The sequence below is a fragment of the Colias croceus genome, chromosome 6 (genome assembly GCF_905220415.1).
Source record: "Colias croceus chromosome 6, ilColCroc2.1".
NCBI lineage: Eukaryota > Metazoa > Arthropoda > Insecta > Lepidoptera > Pieridae > Colias > Colias croceus.
Window position 1 is genome coordinate 1,473,801 of NC_059542.1, and position 22,185 is coordinate 1,495,985.

Below are 22,185 nucleotides of genomic sequence, written 5' to 3' on the forward strand. Positions count from 1 at the left end.
AGAATATACAGTATAGTAGTATAATGACAGCGGAGTTAACATCATGTTAGATTTTAAATTTTAAAATTAATTAATTATTGCTAAAATAGTAAATATTAGTAATTATTAACTATTTTATTGATTAAAAAGTGAAAATAATTGTGAAACACACCTTTTATGTGATCTACGCAACGTTTTGTATAACGCGGAGGTCAACGTGTCAACGGTTTTCCGAATTCAAACATCTTCTCAAATAAACCAGGGGAGTACTAGTTTTAAAATTTCATTGTTAATAATTATAAACGACACCTACATTCATTTGTAATACTAACACCGCTCATATTTAATGAGCTACGTCACAATAAATACATTGGCATAAAAGTTACCGTCTCACTTTGCTTGACAAGTTGAAAGCAATTTAGAAGACAAAAACTTATCGCCCCAGACAATATTATTCTTTACTCTTTACTACATCATACCGTTAATCACTTCATATCAACATTGAGTTCTATCATAATAGTATTCAGGAATAATTATCTCATACATTTCTATTCATCTGTTTCAGCAACTTAAAAGTACAACATGCTGACCCGCAAGGCAGTAGCTAAAGACATGGAGAATAAATTAAAAGCTACACTCCATGATTTAAAAGCTTCACAATCTTTATGTGGAAAACTCATACAAGAGCGGGATGAAAGTGAATTAGAGATTCAAGAAATTATAAAAAGGAACTCTCTTCTAAAGGCCGAGCTGGCTGAACTACACATGAAATACATTCATAGTGAAGACAAGTGCAAAACCCTACAAGACGTTGTGGACAGCTTCCAGCAGTGCTCTAGTGACCATGAGAAAGCTCTTAGCCGTATCGCTGAGTTGGAATGTAGCTTAATGGAAGTGCAAGAGGACAATCCCAAGCGGCAATGCAACACACCAAGTAGTCTTCATGATGAATTAATTGAATGTGGACAGTTAAGTGGCTCTATAAACTTTAAAAAAATCAATTTCTCTTCGCATAAGAAGTTAAAAAAATATCTTAGATTAAGTAAGTTCATCAAGCGCACGCAATCTATTGTTAGAAAGAGTTCTTTAAAAAATATAGTTCAACTAGAGAAAGACAACAAAAACCTTGTTCAGGAGTTAGATAAATATCATAGGGATCTAGAATATTATAAAATCTTGTATGATGTAGAAACAACTGAACTTAAGGAGAAGATAGACTCCTTAAGTCAAATGTTAAATGATGTGAACAGTGCTCTTTTACACATATCTGAATGGTTTACTGCCAATAATTTATTATTAAATGCCAAAAAAACCACTTGTGTTGAATTTTTACTTCCTAATGTAAAAAAGTTGAACAGAGATATTACCTTGAACGGGGAGGTATTGCATCCTACTGAGTCTACTGTATTTCTAGGGTTAACATTGGATGAGAAACTACAGTGGGGAGCCCATGTCAACACCGCTGCAGGTAAGCTCAGTTCAGCTGCATATGCAGTCCGAAAAATAAGGCATCTCACCGATGAAGATACGGCTCGATTGGTTTATTTCAGCTACTTTCATGGCATTATGTCCTATGGAATTCTACTGTGGGGCAAGGCTGCAGATATAGAAACTATATTTATCTTACAGAAAAGAGCCATTCGCTCTATATATAATTTACGTGCTCGGGACTCACTAAGAGATCATTTTAAGAATACTGGTATCCTTACTGTACCATCACAGTATATATTTAATAATATTTTGCATGTTCACAAAAACGCCGACTTACACACAAGAGTAGGAGATAGACACGATTATGGCACAAGGAACAGGAATAGAATTGAAATGCCATTTTTCCGATTAGCTAAAGTTAAAAATTCATTTATGGGTCAAGGTATACGCTTATACAATAGAATTCCTCTCAATATTAAAAAGTTTAGTAGTTCTAAATTTAAAACTTATATAAAAAATGTACTAGTTCAGAGAGCGTACTACAGTATTCAGGAATATATGGACGATAAAGACCCATGGAGGGTTGTCGCGTAAAAACCACAGGACAGTTCTTTGGCATATTATGATATATTATGTATAAGTTAGATATAAGTTACATATTAAGGTAAAGGCTCCTAATACGGCGGTAGTCAAAATCGCTTCCTAATACGGTGGTATTTCTATTTTCGAGTTTTATTCATGTTTTATAAATTTTAAGTACACCAAAACGTAAGCTATTTATTCCAAATTTATTACTCCATGACTTAACTAACGTTTGCAAGTATAGCTCATAGACAACACAAGAAGATCAATCAATCTGTGTAACGGCATCGACATGAGAGGTGTTTCCATACAAACGCGAAACAACAAAAGTAAGTACACTAATATTTATAAACTAAGTTTTTCGTATTAAAAAGCCGTTCAAGTTTGTATATGTATTGTTTATTGCATTTTCCTACTATTACACTCACTATTTAAATAGTTTGTTTCATATTTGTAAGTCATTTTCTACCCAAAAAATAAGAAATAAAATACCGCCGTAATACGATACAAATTTTATAGATTAATCCTAATACGGTGGCATAACTCCGAAATAGGAAAAATACTGGGCATGTTTAATTGTTTATAACTTTCATTTTATTTACTTATTGAATTAATTCCAAGATTAGTTGGAATAATTATTAATCTGATAAATTAGAAACCATATTCTGCGGTATGTTTTCTTAATTAGAAATCCAGTTAAATATGAAAATGGTTGAGTACAAAATGTTTGTTTCTTAGAAGGGGTAAAAATAGGAAGGTGTATTTTAATGTATCACAAATCATTTATTTTGTATAACTGTTGATTTGAGTTTTACACATCTGAGCCAAAAAACTGTTATCATTTGATTAAGCATTTACATTCTCTTGTTTATCGAATTTTTGATGGGTCAGAATTAGGATTATTAAAAACACGAGTAGTTTTCCTATTACGGTGGTAGATATTTCCAGGTAACTCTGTATTAGGTTATATATGATCTCCTATTACGGCCCTATTTCATAGAACTTAAAATTATCAGATTTAGGGTTGCGTAAATAAATAAGAAGTTTTGTGTCTTTTTTTGTGGATTCTTATTTGATATTCGTGTTTTTTTTTTCGATAAAACTAAAAGCATAAATGAAACACATTAAAAGTGAATCAACGTAATCAAACCAATGGTTAATGAATAAAAAACTTACAATTTACTTTACTGACATTATTTAACAAATATTTAACAAATATTATTTGTACGGAACTTCAATGTATATAATATCTGACCCTCCGTATTAGGAGCCGCCTACCGCAGTATAAGGCTCTGACCAAAATCATACCTCCGTATTAGGGAAAATCGACATGACTATTTAAATATTTTTTTAAAATGAGAAATATCATGAAAACAAACATAGACTCAACAGCAATAAAAAATTTAAGTTCCACTTTTAACGATGAAGTGGTTTGGCACCTTTAGAAAGACTTACAAATGCTTATTTTTGATACTTACTTTCAAATGTTGCGAAATACCTCCGTATTAGGTGCTTTTACCTTATGTAATATTGACATGATTTTAAAAGAGCAACCATGGAGTTTCTTGCCGATTCTTCTCCATAGATACTGCTTTCCGAATCGGTGGTAAATGTTAAAAATACTTATGTAATGACGATTCGAAAGTGCTACTAAATAGTAGTCTAATTGAATAAATAAATGTTTGAGTTTGAGTTTGAGTTTGAGTTTTGAGTTTATTATAGTTATTTGAGAAACAATGATCTGAAAAAGGATATTCTATTTTTCGTCCTAGCAACCAATTTCATAAGCAATTGGTGCATCTGGTTATGAAATTCTCTTCTTGGATTTACACGACTACTGGCTTATCTATGATATATAAAAGAGCTAGATACGTTACCCGCTCTCTATTTTGGCAAGAAAAAACTCAGGTAAGTGCCCGAGTTTCACTTAGTCACGCACCATTCAGCGTCGTGGCTGGACGTTCTTTTTGTATTTTAATCGGCAGTTGTTATTACGAAGTACATGAGTGAGACATGTATTATGTCTCGTGCGTGAGAGTGAAAGAGAGAACAACTGTATTGGTGATAATGCGTTAGTAAGTAGGTATGTATTAATTACGCTGTTTTTTAGTGCAATGATGTTGGCGTATGCCGCGTCTACTAGTATAATAGGTCATTGTGGCTTATATTATATTTGTGCTTCAAACATAAGTCAATTCATTCTAAGATTTTATGTGTATCATTTAAAATTTACACTATTCAAGGTAAGCAGACTTAATTAAAATATTTTGTCTGCACAAAACATGAAATGGGTTTTTACAGTTTCAGTCGGTTTGAATCAAAATAAGTATGTTTACTACGTTAGCTTATTTAGGTACTTTAGTTTATTATTCCATTTGTTTATATAGCAAAAAGTTAAGATTTATTATTTTTAGCTAAAAAGTGAGATACCTTGAGGTGTCAGGGTGTTTGATCAGACTGACGTATAGCCGACGGCCTAGTTATCTTTTAATAGGTTACTATAACAAATATTTGTTTGTTGTCATCAAGTTCAATATTGCGTTACTCATTGAGAAAATATTTCGGTTCAGATGTACAGAAAAAAAAAACGAATAAACAATTCATACATTAGAGCATAACATAGAATTTCTAAAAATTCCGTTTTTATCGATAAATAACTATTCCGGTTATTCTTATACCTAAATAAACCAATCGCGAAAAGCGAGTCCGCTAAATCCAACTAAATATGCTTAACATTACATTTAAAAAACTTAATAGCTTTCCGACCTCTTTTTAAACTATTAACAAATGAGTTATTACCAGTGAAAGCGCATAGTTGATTTATTTGTGTGTTTAAACAGTAAAAACAGTTACAACAATGTACCAGAGAAATCAGTGTCGGTGTTTTTAACGACACATAAATATTTTAAGAATCCATATAATACAATGTAAGTATAGCTCATAACGAAAGCTCATACAATACAATCATTTAAAAGCATTCAGCTCTGATTTCGTCATGGAAATAACCGATAAATTATTAAAAGACTTGATTGAATGGTGAAAGAGGAACATTTTTGTATCTCTTAATTGAAGTATTGCATTCGATTGCCTTTGATGTAGCTAAATGCTTTTTGAGAAACAAAAAAATTGATAATAAACATTTTTAAAATTGCTCTTTCAGTTATAAACTAAATATCTTGTATGTAATTCACTGTATTTTTCAAAAGAACTAAGCAGATGTTATGTGCGAAGGTTGAACGTCGCTCCACGCTCCTAGCGTTGGTTTTCAAGGGTTTGTATTAAGACGCAAAAAAAGCTTCTATTAAAAACACCTCGATTATATTTCTATTAAATGATAAATCAATTTGCAATAACCTATAATATCTAATATATATTATAAAGGCAAAAGTTTGTAAGTATGGATGTATGGATGTATGGATGTTTGTTACCTACTCTTTCACGTAAAAACTACTGAACCGATTACAATGAAATTTAGCACACATATAGAGGGTAACTTGGATTAACACATAGGATAGTTTTTATCCCGGAAATCCCATAACCCGGAACTATGCGGGTTTTCCTTTGCAAACGCGGGCGAAACCGCGGGCGGAAATCTAGTTAATAAATAATTAACCTTGACGAATCTTTCAGCTTTCTGTTAGTGTTTCGAAAAATACTCATTTTAATATCTATTGTAGCCTTTTACACAATGCCTATATCATTTTGCCGTTTTCCGTTCACTCAATATCACTGGAAGCCTATCACGACATCTCAAATGTCATTAACATTCACAAGTACACTTGTGACGTCATCAAGCGGGGTTTCATTAGCAATTGTCCCAATTTGCTTCTTAGAAACCAATAACCGATATTGGTTGGAACATGCGATTCCAGAATTATTTATAAGATACTTTTTCAAATAAAAACGAGTACGTAGAGACAGTATTTTATTTTTCTTAGAAACTGCCAGCTATTTTAATTTGACACTTCCTACGTAACTATAATCGTGGGTGTTTAAATGTTTGGACGTATCGATGATTGTGTGTGTGATGATTGTGTCTTAATCATTCATCACAAATTTTTCCCAGGCCAACGCTTTACGACTTATCTAAATTTTTTAATGTTTACATGTTTCTGACTGTTTGTAAACTTTCAACTTTTCTCAGAGCTTGTGTACGAATATAAATAAAACTACAATTTCACTGGCGCAATCATACCGTATATGGATAAAGATTAACTCACAAATGACATAGATCAATAGATAATGATTAATGCTTCATTAGAATGATATCATTAAACAAACTATATATAATTTTATTGAGCCGTAAAATACAGGAAATTATGTTATTAACCCACTTTTCAACTTACAAAGCATTCTCAGGCTTACGACCGTGAATCATAACTGACACATCTATTGTGGTCGTTTGTTCTAGAATTTTAGAAAACTATTGCACTAAATTAATTTAAAAAGGTTAAGCACCTAGGTAGCCTCGATTCGATTTTATGTCCTAGGAATGAACTGGTGTTAACTGTACAAGATATTTGTATGTTAATGCATAAAAACACATCACCTCTGAGATTCTGAATTCCTAGTCATGATAAAGCTAATAACAAATGGACTACTACATATTTTATTAATGTAAGTATAAGAGTCATAACTTTTATATAATGATTACGCGGAGGTTTTCATATAAATCTGTATAGTAAATCGTAATAAGATATTCTGGGAAGGCTTATCATTGCGAATGGTTTATGATCCCTTATGATCACAGTTGATAACAATCTTGGAACGCAAGGTTAACGAAGAATTATATGATATTTTTGTATTATAAATAAGTGATGGTTGTTTAAAATTGTCAATTAAATTAATTAATAAAAATACGTATATAAAATATACGTTTTATTTAAATAGCTGTCTGTGCCCCGAAGATTGATTAGCGCGTTCAAGCAAACAAACAAACAAACTCTACAGTCTACAGCTTTATAATATAAATTTATAAAGAATAGAAAAAATCGTGATCGAATTTTTTCTATTCTTTATAAATTTATATTTATAAAAAGCATTTGAATGCCATAAAAACCGAAAAATATAAATTCAGCTTTATAATAGTTAAGATATAAAATATAATTAATTAAATATTTCATTTTTCAGTAACCAGGTTTTTGAAAAGAGGTAGTTTTAGTTGAGCTTGTCACTGGAAGTTAATGTTTATTTTTGGCTTATCGGATTCAGACAATATTGTTAAGCACTGTTATTTTAATAGACTCCAGTATTTTTTTAAGTACCTATGTTTTTTTTTATTCCTAAATATTATGTCTGTAAAACAAGTCTGTTTCTTCTGTGTGTGCATATGCATATTTTCACTATTTTACACTATTTTATTAGCAGTTTGACCGATATCATTATAGATAATAAAAAAATTAGATTAGGTATTTTAGTTTTACATATACATGGGAATTTTTACTTTTATATGAATGTTTTATCTATTATTAAATTGATATTTTAATAAGACAGATCAAGGCATACATTTATATACATAATAAAAATAGTCACATTTATAAATTTATAAAGAATAGAAAAAATTCGATCATGAGGCGGGACTCGAACCCGCATCCTTCGCGCCATCGCCATTCGAGTCCCGCCTCGTGGTCGAATTTTTTCTATTCTTTATAAATTTATATTTATAAAGCATTTGAATGCCATAAAAACCAAAAAATATAAATTCATAGTCACATTTGTTAAATTTACTGCACACACTATACATCGTGTATATTTTTTATAATAATATAAAGTCTGCGGTGGGGACAAGAAATTAGTTGATGGCGATTATTACAAAAATCAAATAATTTTCATATAAATTACAGATAGCAGTTGACATGAATCTTTATTAAATACTGTGAGAAAGAATCTCAAATACATCACGATGTGAGCGATAAATTTCACACATCAATACAAATACATAGTGGTATTTGTTGCTATCCAGTAACCATCATACATCTGTTAGTTTCCTTTAATATAAAAACGTGATTGGAGCCTCGCCAATAAAACAATTGTAATCAATCATTCATCGAAATTAATAAAAATATAATATCCACATTTACACGTCAGAATAAATGCAATTCATGTTCACAAAGAATATTTTCCAATAAGCAGATAAAAATATATCAGAGCAAAACGGATTCGCAATGTTACAATTTTTTACAATTACACTTCTTTGAAACGATAATAATTCAAGACGTTTTGCATCACTTTCGTTGTTACGTGAACAAAGCTTTTCAAAGTCTTTTCGCTGATAATTCTCTTTGATTTTCCTAACATTAGCAATATGTTCGCCATATATCACTTGTGGGATCCTTGGACCAGAGGAGATCATTTTCTTAATTCTTTTCGCCACTTTTTATGTTTATAACGTCGTATATTCACCGAACTCTCAAATGTTTAAGTTATAAAATACAGCGTGTATCAATAAATTAGTTTTAAATAGTTTTGTGTAGTTTTATCGTTTGGAACATTAAACATGATATAAATTCTCCAGCGCGTCTATTTTTATTAGGAATCTATCGCCAGAGAGAAAATATAACTACGTTACATCTGTAAAAACAATATTGTGTAAATATAACCTGTGAGTAAATTTGGATTGCATGTGTTATTTTTTGTATGTACCTGTTTTTAGTATTATGTAACAATGATGTTCAAATATTAGTTAAGCAAAATTCTATGTAGATAGATGTAGTTTGTAACATTGTAATTTTATTTAAAAGTTCACAATAAAATAAATATAATTGTTTAAAAATCTGAGTTAATATTATAATAAGTTAAGTATATTATTAAAGGCATAAGCCACCTTTAAAGCTGTTTTTATGCTTTATTGCTATCATTTATGTAAAGTCAAAACCCCGAGCGTTTACGACATTAAAGTTCAATTTTCAGTTTCAGTCCAAACCTGCAGCGTTATGAGCAACAAGCTGCATATAAAGAATTTCTAGTAACCGTGCAATTCCGCGAAGTGTATACCAGTGATGAATGGACTGAAAATCTATTAACGAGTTTATAAAACCCTACCGTAGCCCTTAAGACAGATGGCTACATTAACGTCAAGACAGTGGTTCCAAATAATTTATAATGGCGAAGATGGCCGTGTATTTATAGCGAATAAAATGGTGCTTGCGACGCCGTTGAGATTGTTTAGTTTCTTTCAATTACACGAACATAATAAGAACGCCTGGCCTGTACCATCTTAGGAGGTCCGTGTCACAGCAGTGGGAACGTACATGGGCTGATGATGATGATCATGAATATGAAGGCCTGAATCGGGTAGAATCCCCTTTTGATACCGAAAATTAACTCTAGTTATAACCGTTTTTCTTCTTAGATTCTTTATGTACATACCTAAAAAAAAATGTATATTATAGTTTTGAATATGATAAAGGGCATGGTTGTTTTAATTTGTTTATTTTACAATCAGGTTTTTTGGAAAAAAATCATGAACTGAGGTCGATTTTTGTACATTAAACCAAAATGCTAAGTCAATATAATGTAAATTATTGTAGTGTTTTTACAGTGTGTTTATGAAATTGAAACACAGGGTATGGTTGTTTTAAATTTTGATTCAATATCCAAATATATTTTTAAATAATTTTTATAAGTACTTTTACTACGATAGATTCGCGCCGGTCCCCCGATTCCGCCTAGTAAATCGTCGCCAAGGTCGCTAGCCCCTATTAACGCCTGAAGTATATCGAATACTTGCTGATACACACGATTTTGTGTGCTCTCATGGTATGGTATTTTTTTTTTTAATTTTGCAACGATTTTCATGCTCCGCATTTAATTGTCGCAGTGTGATGCTAAATCTCCCTCATTAAAATACTATCAGGGCCGGACCGTGTACTTGTGGGGCCCTGGGCTGAAACTACCCAGGGGCCTTTTTTTTGGAAATGTTCATATTTTCTTAATACCTAACTACTTACTTTCGCAATTTTGTTATTTTAACATAATCAAATTTGATTTTAAATCGTTTCATTAGTTCAGTAGTCTATCGCGGACAAACAAAGTGACAAACAAAGTGAACTTATAATATACACGGTTGAAATGTCGATGAAGTGATGCTGTGACCGCGCGCTCTCCACCCTCTATCTCGAAAACGGTTCACCGTATACAAAATTTTTTAAACAAAATTTGTGGAGAATTTTATATTCTACAATATTGATAATAAATACAAATAGCAAAAAACCCATAAGAAATGAGATATTTTTTGTGACCTTGTAGTTCCTTACACCCTACCATATGTAGATTTTGAGATAACTTTTAGGGTGTCAATATACAAGTATTTACAGATTTACTGCTGGGTGTCTCGAATTTCGAGATTCTTACCTAATTTAACCTTACATGACTGGGCCATAACTCGTTCGGGCTCGTACATAAGAGTTAAAACACTTCTTAATAACCGAATAACGCATTTCGTTAAAAAATCACAAATGTTTATAAGTATATAAATTTTTAATAGTACGTTGATAGTTATAATAAATCTGTATTAATAAAAAAAAGTATTTGAATAAACGAGTACAAATAAATATTAATTTATCGAAAAAAACAAGTTTTTTCGAAACGGTTTGGTAAAAAAACATGGCTTTAAAATAAGCCTATATATATATATATATATTATATAGCCCTCTAAAAAGAGTAAAAAGTGCATTTTTGAAGTGAAACTTCTTTAAGCGCGTTGCCAACTGCAAGTCGTTGGTTAATTAATGCTCTAAGACTAAGTCGGATGACAATCTAGTGCTAATTTCTCCGGTACTTTTTAAGTTATATTTTTGTAATATATGAAATAAAGTCATGAATATATAATATCTATACTTATTACTTAATATTATAAAGCTGAAGAGTTTGTATGTTTGTTTGAACGCGTTAATCTCAGGAACTACTGGTCCGATTAAAAAAATGGCTAAGACCAACAGGATCTAAGCCACGTGGGTGAAATCGCGGGGCGCATTATACATAAACTAGCTGCGCCCCGCGAAACTATTTGGTTCTTTTATATAGGAAGGTACCTACAGTGGTGGACGTATAATTAGAAACACGTAACACAATGAAGTAGTCATCAAATTCATTTGACATTTGTGTATAATAACGTATTAGAGATTAAGCATTATTTCATATTATGTAATAGAACATCCGTTTATCTAGCTTTATAAGAAATTGCTTAATTTTAATCAAACGTTAGCTTAAATTAATAAAATTTAACAACTTTAAGTGTAGTCTAATTTCCGAGTATTTTCAGTCTGGACAACAAATTAGAAACAGCATGGTTCGAGTGTTCTAAAGTCAAAACCTATTAAAATTTCGTTAATATTTTTTTTCTTCTACAAATATTTGCACCATTTTTTAAACATTCTATCTAAAAGTTTCTGAAAATTAATTAACTTTGCAATAAAAGAGGGGCCACTGAAAATCAGTGTTGCAACTGTGTTGCAACATATACTGAGTGGCTACCTGGTTTGGCTCCACTTACTGTTTCTCACATTAATTTTTATTATTATTTATTATTTTTTTTTTTCTGTACTAATAAGATTGTTACCTATCGTTATTTTAATTGTTTACTTGTTTTTTATTTGTTTGAAATTGTTTGTTATCTGTGTTTTCATTGTTAATTTAAATTGTATTGTGTACATTGTATAAGTATTGTGGAGTTAAATAAATGTTTCTTTCTTTCTTCTTTTTTCTTTAAAAATGGGTAAAAGTAAGATTTGTGACCCATCAACAAGAAAAATACTCTTAAGTTTACATTTTGACAAAAGCTGGAGTTACAAGAAAATTGCAAATCATTTAGTGTTCGATAAAAAGATATTCAATGTTACAGTCTATTTCAAAAAGCATGGTACTTCTGATCAAGTGTCTAGAAAAGCTTGACCATGAAAAATCACTGCTCATGAGGATAGGCAGATGATTCTTTTGGCATTTAAAGGCTCAAATTCTATTATAAAATTAGGTTTTTCCGAAGATGAACCACGCCATTGTGTCGATGAGATCGATTTGCAGGTGGTAAGTCGAGGCAAAATTGTCTGTGAAAGTGGCCAGGAAAGTACAGCTTCTTATTAGGCAGTACAGGGAATGACGATATGCATTTACTAAGAAATATTGCTTGTGGACAGTCCGCCAGTGAAAAAGTTTTATTTTGGGACGAAACAAATTAATTTAATCAATTCTGATGGCAAAGGATACGCGCGTCGTCCAGTAAACCATACCTTAGATAATAAATAAACAGTTGAGCATTGCGGAGGAAACATGTATAGGGTTGTTTTGAGATTGTTATAATCTTTATAGACAACAACGGCTTTACAACGTCGTGGCTTAGACTGTATGAGATTGTCACACGTTTGCAAAAACATATTTCCTAATAGAATTGGAACCCTTAAATGAAGAAGAAGAAGAATTTGCCTATCCTCGCGAGCAGTAGTTTTTCATGGTCGAGCTTTTCTAGGCACTTAATCAGAAGTACCTGCATGCTCTTTGAAATAAACTATAGCATTGAATATCTTTTTATCGAACACTCTAAATGATTTGCAATTTTCGTGTAACTCCAGTTTTTGTCAAAGTGTAAACTTAAAATTATTTTTCTTGTTGATGGGTCACAAATCTTACTTTTATCCATTTTGGTGCAAAGTTAATTAATTTTCAGAAACTTTTAGATATAATGTTAAAAAAATGGTGCAAATATTTGTAGAAGAAAAAAATATTAACGACTTTTTAATAGATTTTGACTTTAGAACACTCGAACCATGCTGTTTTTAATTTGTTGTCCCGACTGAAAATACTCGGAAATCAGACTGCACTTAATGTTGTTTAATTTTATTAATTTAAGCTAATGTTTGATTAAAATTAAGCAATTTCGTATAAAACTACATAAACGGGTGTTCTATTACATATGAAATAGTGATTTATCTCCAAAACGTTAATACACAAATGTTAAATAAACTTGATGACTACTTCATTGTGTTACTGTTTCTAATTAAACGTCCACCATATAAAATAACCAAATAGTTTCAATAAATGAGATTTATTTTCTAAAAGCTGAAAATCAACAAAAGATGAAGAAGATGTTTGCACATCCTTTTACATGTTAGCAAAAGTTATTCAAATTCAAATTCAAATTCAAATTATATTTATTTGCAAGAATGTAGTTACAAATTATAGATGTTTTCATTACAATATTATGTGGCTAATACATTCTACCCATTTATTGGGTGTGCAAATATTAAAAAAGAAAGTTGATTAGTTTAATTATTTAAATGTACACACAATTCAATTTTCACAATTACGCGAACGCACTACGATTTACACGATTATATCACTACACACTTCACTTATCACACACAATTCAGTTTACACTACTTCAAAGTCATAAATTCTTCAATGTCATAAAATTGTTTTACCATTAACCAGTTCGTCAGTTTATTTTTGAAAAGATTTACTGGTAGTTCCTTGAAATTGTCCGGTATTTTATTATATATTTTAATAGCCATAAATGTTACACTGTTTTTGCACTGTTTTTATTGAAGTAGGTATGCGATTTTAATCATTTTTTTTTTTCGAAAACCGACAACAGATTTTTTTTTAATTATCGCCCATTGGTTTTATCGGAGTAAGGGGGCCCTTTTAACCTCGGGGCCCTGGGCTGCAGCCCATAAAGCCCATGGGTAGATCCGGCCCTGAATACTATCCAGTTTTTTTAAATAACTGAGGTTACGACGTGCACTCAAACAAAAAGTTTTAGTTTGATGAGTAACAACAGATAATAATAATATATAGCATATTATGTTGTACAGAAAAAGCCTAAATCAAATGTTATTTTTGCCAGTATCAAATCAGTAAATTAGCACTGATAATGGAAGGTTTATCTGACCCGTAGGCGTAGGAGATAGTGGATTTATAAGCTTTACCTTCCTCACTCATTCTTTGAGTTTCATCTTTGAGTGTCATTTTGTTGATAAGTCACGCTTTCGATAAAATAAAAGCTCTTTTTATCCATTAATTTCTTTTTCATAGTAAGAATACATCATACAAAAAGCAAAATACACAAAATTAAATTTTCCAAGACAATTCAAAATGGTATGAAAGTAAAGAGTATGGCAGTGACTTTAAATTATATAAATTGTCTAAAAATGTAGGTTTGATTTTCTAAAATAGCAGATAATTTAAGATTGCGCAATGCAAAATGTGAGAGAAAGGACATTTTACTTTATGGAAGTAACCATTGTTTATCGTGGTGACATTTTCAGTGGTACAAATATTTTCATTCCTTCTCTGTTCCGGCATTCATGTTTATGCGAACGACGTTGAATGAATTACGTTTCCTATTGACGAATTTATCGATATGCTATTCTTGTAAATGGAAATATTCCATTTGTTTTAGGTCTACGTACTATTGAATCGGATAACGTAGTCCATAAAGATTGTTCTATAAATATACCAATACAAAACTAGCTTATACAAATAGACCAAAAGGGATTACAGAAACAGGCTTAGAGTATGTATAGTTTATTGCGCTAAATATTAAGAATAATTATGTGTGATTCCATGCCACGCTTATAGATAATAGATAAACAACACTATAAATAATATTACGTTCCCAGTTTTCTTGTTTCGCTGATTGGAGCAGCAGTGACTAGACAGATAAATAAATTTCTACATGCCCGCCAAAGTTCAAAGCTCACCTATAACTTGAGATATTTCTATTGCAAATTATTCTTCATACTAATCACAAAATTTATAGAAATCCTAAATATAATAATTACGTACCTTCTTAAAATAGGAAGTGAACATCTAAGATTTAGGTGTGAAAATACCAACTCTCTTCATCGAATCATTGTAAAAATATGAAGCGGATATATTTCCACACTGTTTATATTACATCGAGCGTGGGAAATTTTAAATTATACGATTATAATTTTTGTGCTAAATATTCCGTGCCAACTAGGTTATTCAGTTGGAGCATTTCTTTCAGCGGTAGACGGGTGTATCATTGTAAATATATTAAGCTATTATTGGACGACGGTTGTATCGGAATTTTGCGATTTTCCATATCTATATTACACGCGTGACTAAGAAGTTTTCTTTACTATTTTTAAGAAAACTTCTATTAGTTTTTTAGGTTTCATAAGTTGAAACCATTTTTTTCATTTCAAACGACGATGGTAGACTTTAGTAGTTTCTTTTAAAGAGCATATATAAAATATCTATTACTTAATTATATATTACAGATTAATCTACTACCCTAAAAGCTACTGATTCCGTTATCAGTAAATTTAATGTAATCCACCATTTAACACCTACATGCACGTCAAAGTCAATCAATCATAGTATTATATAATGACCGTAATAGATAGGGAGGCGAAGAGGGGAATTTTCTGCAATACTCGAGCGTGGCAGTTTAAGATATGAGAGATACCTTAGACCTAATAGAACAAACTTTTTCACTATTTAGCTCTATATGTAGTGACGCGCGCCTAGGATAGACGATCAGATTAGTAAAAAAAAATCGATAGTCTGAAATACTCGAGCGCGTCAGATTAAGATATTGGGAGTTGATTTTAGTGTTTTAAGACTAAATTTAATTAATCTGACCATAAGTCCTTGACGCCGCCGAGTTATAGGGTCGCAAACTTGTAAAAAAAAAACGTTAACCCGGCATTCTCGAGCGCGATTTTTTTTATTTTAATTTTGAAGAATATAATCTAAAACTTACCAAAAACACAAAATCTGCCGGTTTCCGCATGACCGGAAGTCTGGAGGAGCCATTTCATCTTCCGAAAAACGCGTTGCAGTATATAAGTCGCGAACTTTACTTTTTCAAAAAAAAAAGTTTAAATAAGCAAAAAAGGTAATTTTATTTTACAAAAAAGGTCTCTTTTCATTTTTGTCCAAAGTTTAATTTTTTTTTACTTGAAGCATCATAAAAACTCAAACTCCCGGTTTTTTGAGTATATCTCGAAAACTGAGGGTGGTAAGAAAAATTGATATGAAATAACGATGATTAAAAAAAAGAAACCCACAAACCTTTTTCGGTCAGATTAAGAGAACCCACCAACATTTTTATCAGATTAAGAAAATATGCTTTCAGGATACCTAGATAAACCTCCCCTATGAAAATCTGACGCGCTCGAGTATTTCAAAAGGACTTTTTTTTTCTGCATTTTCAAAAATTCATCGTAACTTATCGTCATGCCGTAATCGTCAGTTTTTTTAAGGGGAGATTTCTTGGGGCCTAATTAACACCCCATCCGAAAATCTGACGCGCTCGAGTAAATTTTTTTTTTGTGCATTTTTGACGAATTTATATGCCTAGCCCCACCACGCAAACCGGCAGATTAGTATACCGTTGTTATCAGAGGCACTTGAGGCATACGTAGTATGAATATCTGACGCGCTCGAGAATGCCCAAGTAACTGTTTTTTTTTTACATTTTTGAAAATCCGTACACGCCAAACCCACCGCTAAAATGGTTTTTACCATAGAAGCTTTTCTTTTCGAAATTATTTTCTCTTTCGATTTTGATAAGTCTCGACGACGCCGTTGAATTACGCCATTTAGCTACCTCGCCTCCCTATCTATAATAATAGTCTAACGGGTCAATAACCCGCTTGGTTATAAACAAAAAATCATAATTACTTCGTTCAATCAACCGGTTTCAAACTTATTTGCATCGCGTCTGAAGTTTTTGTTTTAACCTTCGCCTATTAAGCTTAATAACTGATAAGAACAAGCTAAATATTGTAATTTAAATAACTGTGATTTGCCAACTTATAAATATGCAACCGTCAAATAAAAGTACAAATCTCTTGTTTTTTGAATCCAACTAATTAATAATACATTATCATAATTAAAGGGGATAGCCATTTACTTTGCTACATATAAATGAATATATTTTGCATTCTATTATAAATTATAGAATGGAATAATTCCATATAAAAAAAGAAATAAAATATGCAGGTAAACCAAAATGACCCAACTCATTGACAACTTACGAATAAAATGATTTTAACAAAGCTAAAGATGTTAAATTGTCACTTGAAGGTAGGTACGTATTTAAGAGTTTTTTATCCCACGACCATTTATATAAGCATAATATATTGATTGGACCTTAATATTCCGTCAATTAACCTATGAATAAATATAATCGCAGTCTCAATTGGGTCAATCGGGAATGTTCCCGTCATATTTTATTAGGTGGCCTAGACCTGTCACGTTATAACCTTACGTGACACGCCCTATTTATTATTACAAATAGTTTGAGTATACAAACGATGGCGTCAACTGCGGCGCCTAATCGCCGCTAAACTGTACTGGGTCAAGTAATGAGCTTGTGGTAAAACAGTAGTGTATTGTGTAAGACGTAATCACTGTCGTAGACATGTGTGTGATATACATCATAGTTTATGATTTCCAATGAGGGATAAGATTCTGGATAATTGTTGGATTTGACTAATGGTTAGGGCTAACACGTTTAGAATATTTTTTGTTTTGTAATTATTGTTTGCTTATAGCTAATACAAAAAAGGGATATCGTTAGACGTTAAGTCTGGTCAGTCAGGAGCGATGTTTTTCCCAAATGTTCTTGCCACTCTTTGGAAGTCCTTGGATAATATCATCAATGTTATGTAGAGTCGAACAAGAGTCGAACTAATTCACAACTTCATTTAAATTACTATTTATTCCCTACTAATTATTGGAAGTATTTGAAATCTGTGAGTTTGTAACTTACACCGTCACTTGACATTGCTCTCGCTGGCTGCCCATTGAACGCATGGTTACTTAACACCAACACTTCGCGCGGTGACGAGGAATATGACGTCATTATTTTATATGAACCTTGAAATTATAGATTAATTGCATTCTTGCAAAGGTTATTTCATAATCTTTTGACACTTCCTCATGGAATGTGTTCGGAATGATGTTAAAAGAAAGGACTTGATAACAAAATTTAAAATAAATTTTATGAATGTCGGTGTTTATCATAGCATTCTAGCTGCACCACACTCTGATGCAGCTAGAATGCTATTTAACTTTAAATTTAAAATATAGTTTATATAGTTCATTGTTAAATATTTGTATAAGGTACGATGGGATTGTCATCGTCCTTTAGGACAAAAATCCCCAAATAAAAAAAGATTAAAAAAAAAAAATAATCTTTTGAATTTATTAATACATTGTGTACTTATATATGTGATAATTATTTTATATGGTTAGTTGAAGAGTATAGTTTGACTTCGTGTATCAGTTTTTATAGTGTAAGTAAAGTAGTAATTATCTTATCTATGGCAAAAGCTTTTTGCGCTTTACGCCTTTGCAACTTCATTACCATTCTAATTATAGGTTTCAATTAAGACTTTTGCTCAAACATTTATAGTTTCATCAGATATTCGTCAGTGCGAAACTTACCTAATTTTTTTTATATTTTGTCTGCACTATTTATACTTTAAATAAGTAAATAAACTTAAACGTTTATTTATTTGGGGATGATAAAATGTAGATCACTGTTTTAGATAATTTATCACATTTTAAAATCGCTGCCAATTATTGAGATGTTCAAAATATCAAGATAATTTACATACTATTGATTCATAAACCTGATGGAACCAGATTAAATCAATTTTCGACAAAAAATACCTACCACTTAAAAAGTATCCTAAATAAGCCTACTTAATACCGTGATGCTGATTATGATAATCACGAGGGTTCGGCCAAATTGAGCATAAAAGAACTAATGAAATAGTCATCGATCTGGCGCCTGGGACTTGCCAAATTTTAACACACGATCGAAAATCGATCGCAGATAATAATATGAAGAAATCATTCAGTATTCTCATGGCCGTGAAACAAGATTAACAACACTTAAAAGGTTTTCACGGTAACCTTAAATGGCTCCGCTTATGTTATTTATTCGGTATATTGAATATTTATGGACGTTTTTTTAATGGGAACTTCAGCTTATAATTGACTCGCCATCCTTGATGGATAAGGTGAAATTCTTTTACTTTCGTTTATAGCGGATTAAAAATAATTGGGCTTTACTGAAATTGTGAAACCAAGATTTATGCACCATCTATTACTACTATAGCTATTTACCTACACCACAATCTGTCAACTGTGCCTACACCATGCATTGAAGGATGTGTCTTTTAACAATTAGGCGATATTTACAGACAGATCGCTCTAGTATCTTTATGAAGGAATCAAGCGTGATTTGAATGTTCTCTAATATAGTTCTAGTTTACTCTAAAGTTACACCAATGTAACTTTCCAAATTCGACTTCGTTATTAATTCTCTACAAAATAAACGTATCAAATCTAGGCTTGGTATAATACGATATGTTCACCATTGTGCTGTCTTGTCTTGTCATAAGAGCTTGTGACTTGTGACAAGCTATTCAATACAGCTTTTATCCGTAAGTAGTAATGCATTAGATAAAGCTTTACCTAATATTGTATATTTAAAGCGATTATTGTTAATTATAATGTGGTAAATTATAAATTTAATTCCTAGGAAGTCTTAACCTAGTAGTAGATACCTATTGTTTTAATTTGATGATAGGATATGGAAATAAAATTACTCGTATAATTTTATTTCTATTTCTTAGCCTCTATAGGTAAGACAATTCATGTATAATGCTAATGACAGACGATACCTATGTTTAACTACTGATATATAATTGAGCTTGAGTTAATTCACAAGTTAATCAGCTGGCGCAAAAAGCTTGCTTTATGTTATAATGTCATTAATTAACGACCCATTAATCTGAAGTTCTTAAAGAATTTACTAATTACGAGTTACATCAAGATTCATCTTAATTTGTCGAAAGTTAAAGCACCGCTGACAGAAGCGACACGCCTCAATTAAAAAACTTGAAGAGCAATTTGATCGCTAATTAATTTATGGCGCCCGTCAACTGTCATGTAAATTGGAATATGCGTTATGAGTCTCAATACCATCTTAATTTGTTGCTACTTGGGAATGCCCTTCTGATTATTTGGTGTAAAAGTAAAAAACGCCTTCAATTGGTAAAAGACAGTAAATTTTATTTAAGGTTTTGTTCGTTTTAAATAATAATGTAGGTATTGAATAATGGAAGATGAGAAAGAAAGAAAAGAATTCGCTTGGTTATGCGAATTCATGTTATTGGAAAAACGCACTTTCAGCTTTTTGAAAGAAACCTTTGCAGTAACAGATCTTAGAGATTGGCAATAATTTTGTATCCATTAATTGAGAGCAGATATTTTAATTAAATTGTCCAGAATAAAATACTTAGTTCTTTTTATGTTTGAGTGAGTTTTTTAATTAAAAATTTCAAACTAAAAAAAAAACTCTCAATTAAAGAAAAACAACAGCGACCTTGAATATTGGAAATAATAAGAACACTAGGGCTCATTCCAACAATACACTTGACCTAATAGTCTTAACTTTCATACATGTTCCGAGTGCCAAGCGCGCGCAAATTTACACAGGAATCTAGTTTTTCTTACACACTGTGCGAAAAGTGCATACGCGGCGTATATTAAAGGAGATGTAGAAGAAATTGTAGTACAAGCTGTGGTGCATGTGTCGTGAATGCGCAGTGGGTGATACGTTACGAGTGCTGGGAATTCTGACATCTCAAACATTGCCAATGCTATAATTCATTCCACGTGCTGGCACGATGAGGGCGTCTTCTAAGAACGGTGGTTAGTATCGGCCAAGATATAGGAATTTGCGGTTTATTGAAAAAAGTTCGAAAGGCCGATTTTAATATAATCTGATACACTCATTCCACCTAGATAAATAATATTAATATAAATTTACCACCAAATTTACCTCGGGTCAAACATCCATCAACTATTATTATGATTCATAATGCTAATGTTTACACATACACATAAGCTTTTGAATAAAAATCTTGCTCATTAGGTCGTTCTTTTAAATATTTCAGAAGGTAAAGATCTAAAAATCTGTATATCCTATGACTTAACTCCCAAACAATGTCCACGATGTTGTCGCGGGCTAATATTTGCATCTTACGTGATATTGAGTAATGAGCCAGAGCTGTATTATTTTATGTATCATAAAATTTCACTACACGCTCCGTTACTTATATGCAATCATGAATTATTGCTATAGCTTTGAGAACGGAAAAGATAAGGGCATGGACAGACACTATAGAATTAGAAACAAAAGCAGTAAGAGAGACAATGCACGACAACGTAAGAGAGGCAATATATAAAATCAAAGCTACAGTTTTCTACGCACTCTGGATTTATTAAGAGCTATATTGACTGAAATACACAAACTTCTCTAGCCTGAATTAGCATGCACTGCCTTTTATTGAACCCTTGTGAAGCTGCAGCGGACTGTTAACAATAATAAGTTAGAATTGCCGAGTTTCAATATTATTTATTTATTTATTTATTATGAGCCATGGCTGTCCCACTGCTGAGCAAAGGCCTCTCTTCCCTCAATCCATTTCTCCCTATTTTGGGCAATTTTGCTCCAATCTGCTAAATGGGAATCAAGCTCGTCCCGCCATCTTGTCCTGGGCCTGCCGCGCAGCCTTTTGTCCTTGTTGGGGATCCACAAAGTGGTAATTTTTGCCCACAACTCCTCCGACAGTCGGCAAACATGGCCAGCCCAGTTCCATTTCAGCTCAGCAGCTTTATGAGCTACATCGATTATCTGTGTTTTTGAGCGCAGTATCTCATTTTGGACGCGATCCGTAAGTTTTACGCCCAAAATACTGCGCTCCATCGATCTTTGGCAAACCCCAAGTGCGAACTTTTGGCGATCAGTCAATGACCAAGTCTGTGCACCGTAGGTGAGGATGGGTAAGATGCACATGTCCATGAGTCTTCGCTTTAGTGAAAGAGGCATCTTTCCTTTCATCAGTTCTTTCATCGACCAAAAGCTTCTCCAAGCGTTCTCAATACGTTTACCAATTTCTTTATCCTGTCTTGCTTGGAAAGAAACTATTTGGCCAAGATAGGTATACTCATCGACATATGCAACTGACCCACCCTCGACAATGATGGTGGTTTTGGTGCTATTAGTCATTATCTTTGTTTTGGTCATGTTCATCGTAAGTCCAACCCTAAGGCTTGCATCGCTCAGGTCTTCGAGCATCGTTTGTAATTCTGAGGATGTAGAGGAAAAGAGGACAATATCATCAGCAAAGCGAAGATTTGTTA

The 22,185-nt window shown here is 32.1% G+C and overlaps 1 protein-coding gene and 1 long non-coding RNA gene across 2 annotated transcripts in view; one reads left to right on the forward strand and one right to left on the reverse strand.

The window, feature by feature from the left end:
* LOC123692325 overlaps positions 1-22,185 on the reverse strand; it is a 98,422-nt gene that overhangs the window by 7,371 nt on the left and 68,866 nt on the right. The window lies entirely within an intron of this gene.
* LOC123692339 lies at positions 3,377-21,060 on the forward strand. Its single transcript, XR_006751517.1, has 3 exons — positions 3,377-3,516; positions 13,892-13,894; positions 21,050-21,060. It is a non-coding gene; the product is annotated as an uncharacterized LOC123692339 (long non-coding RNA).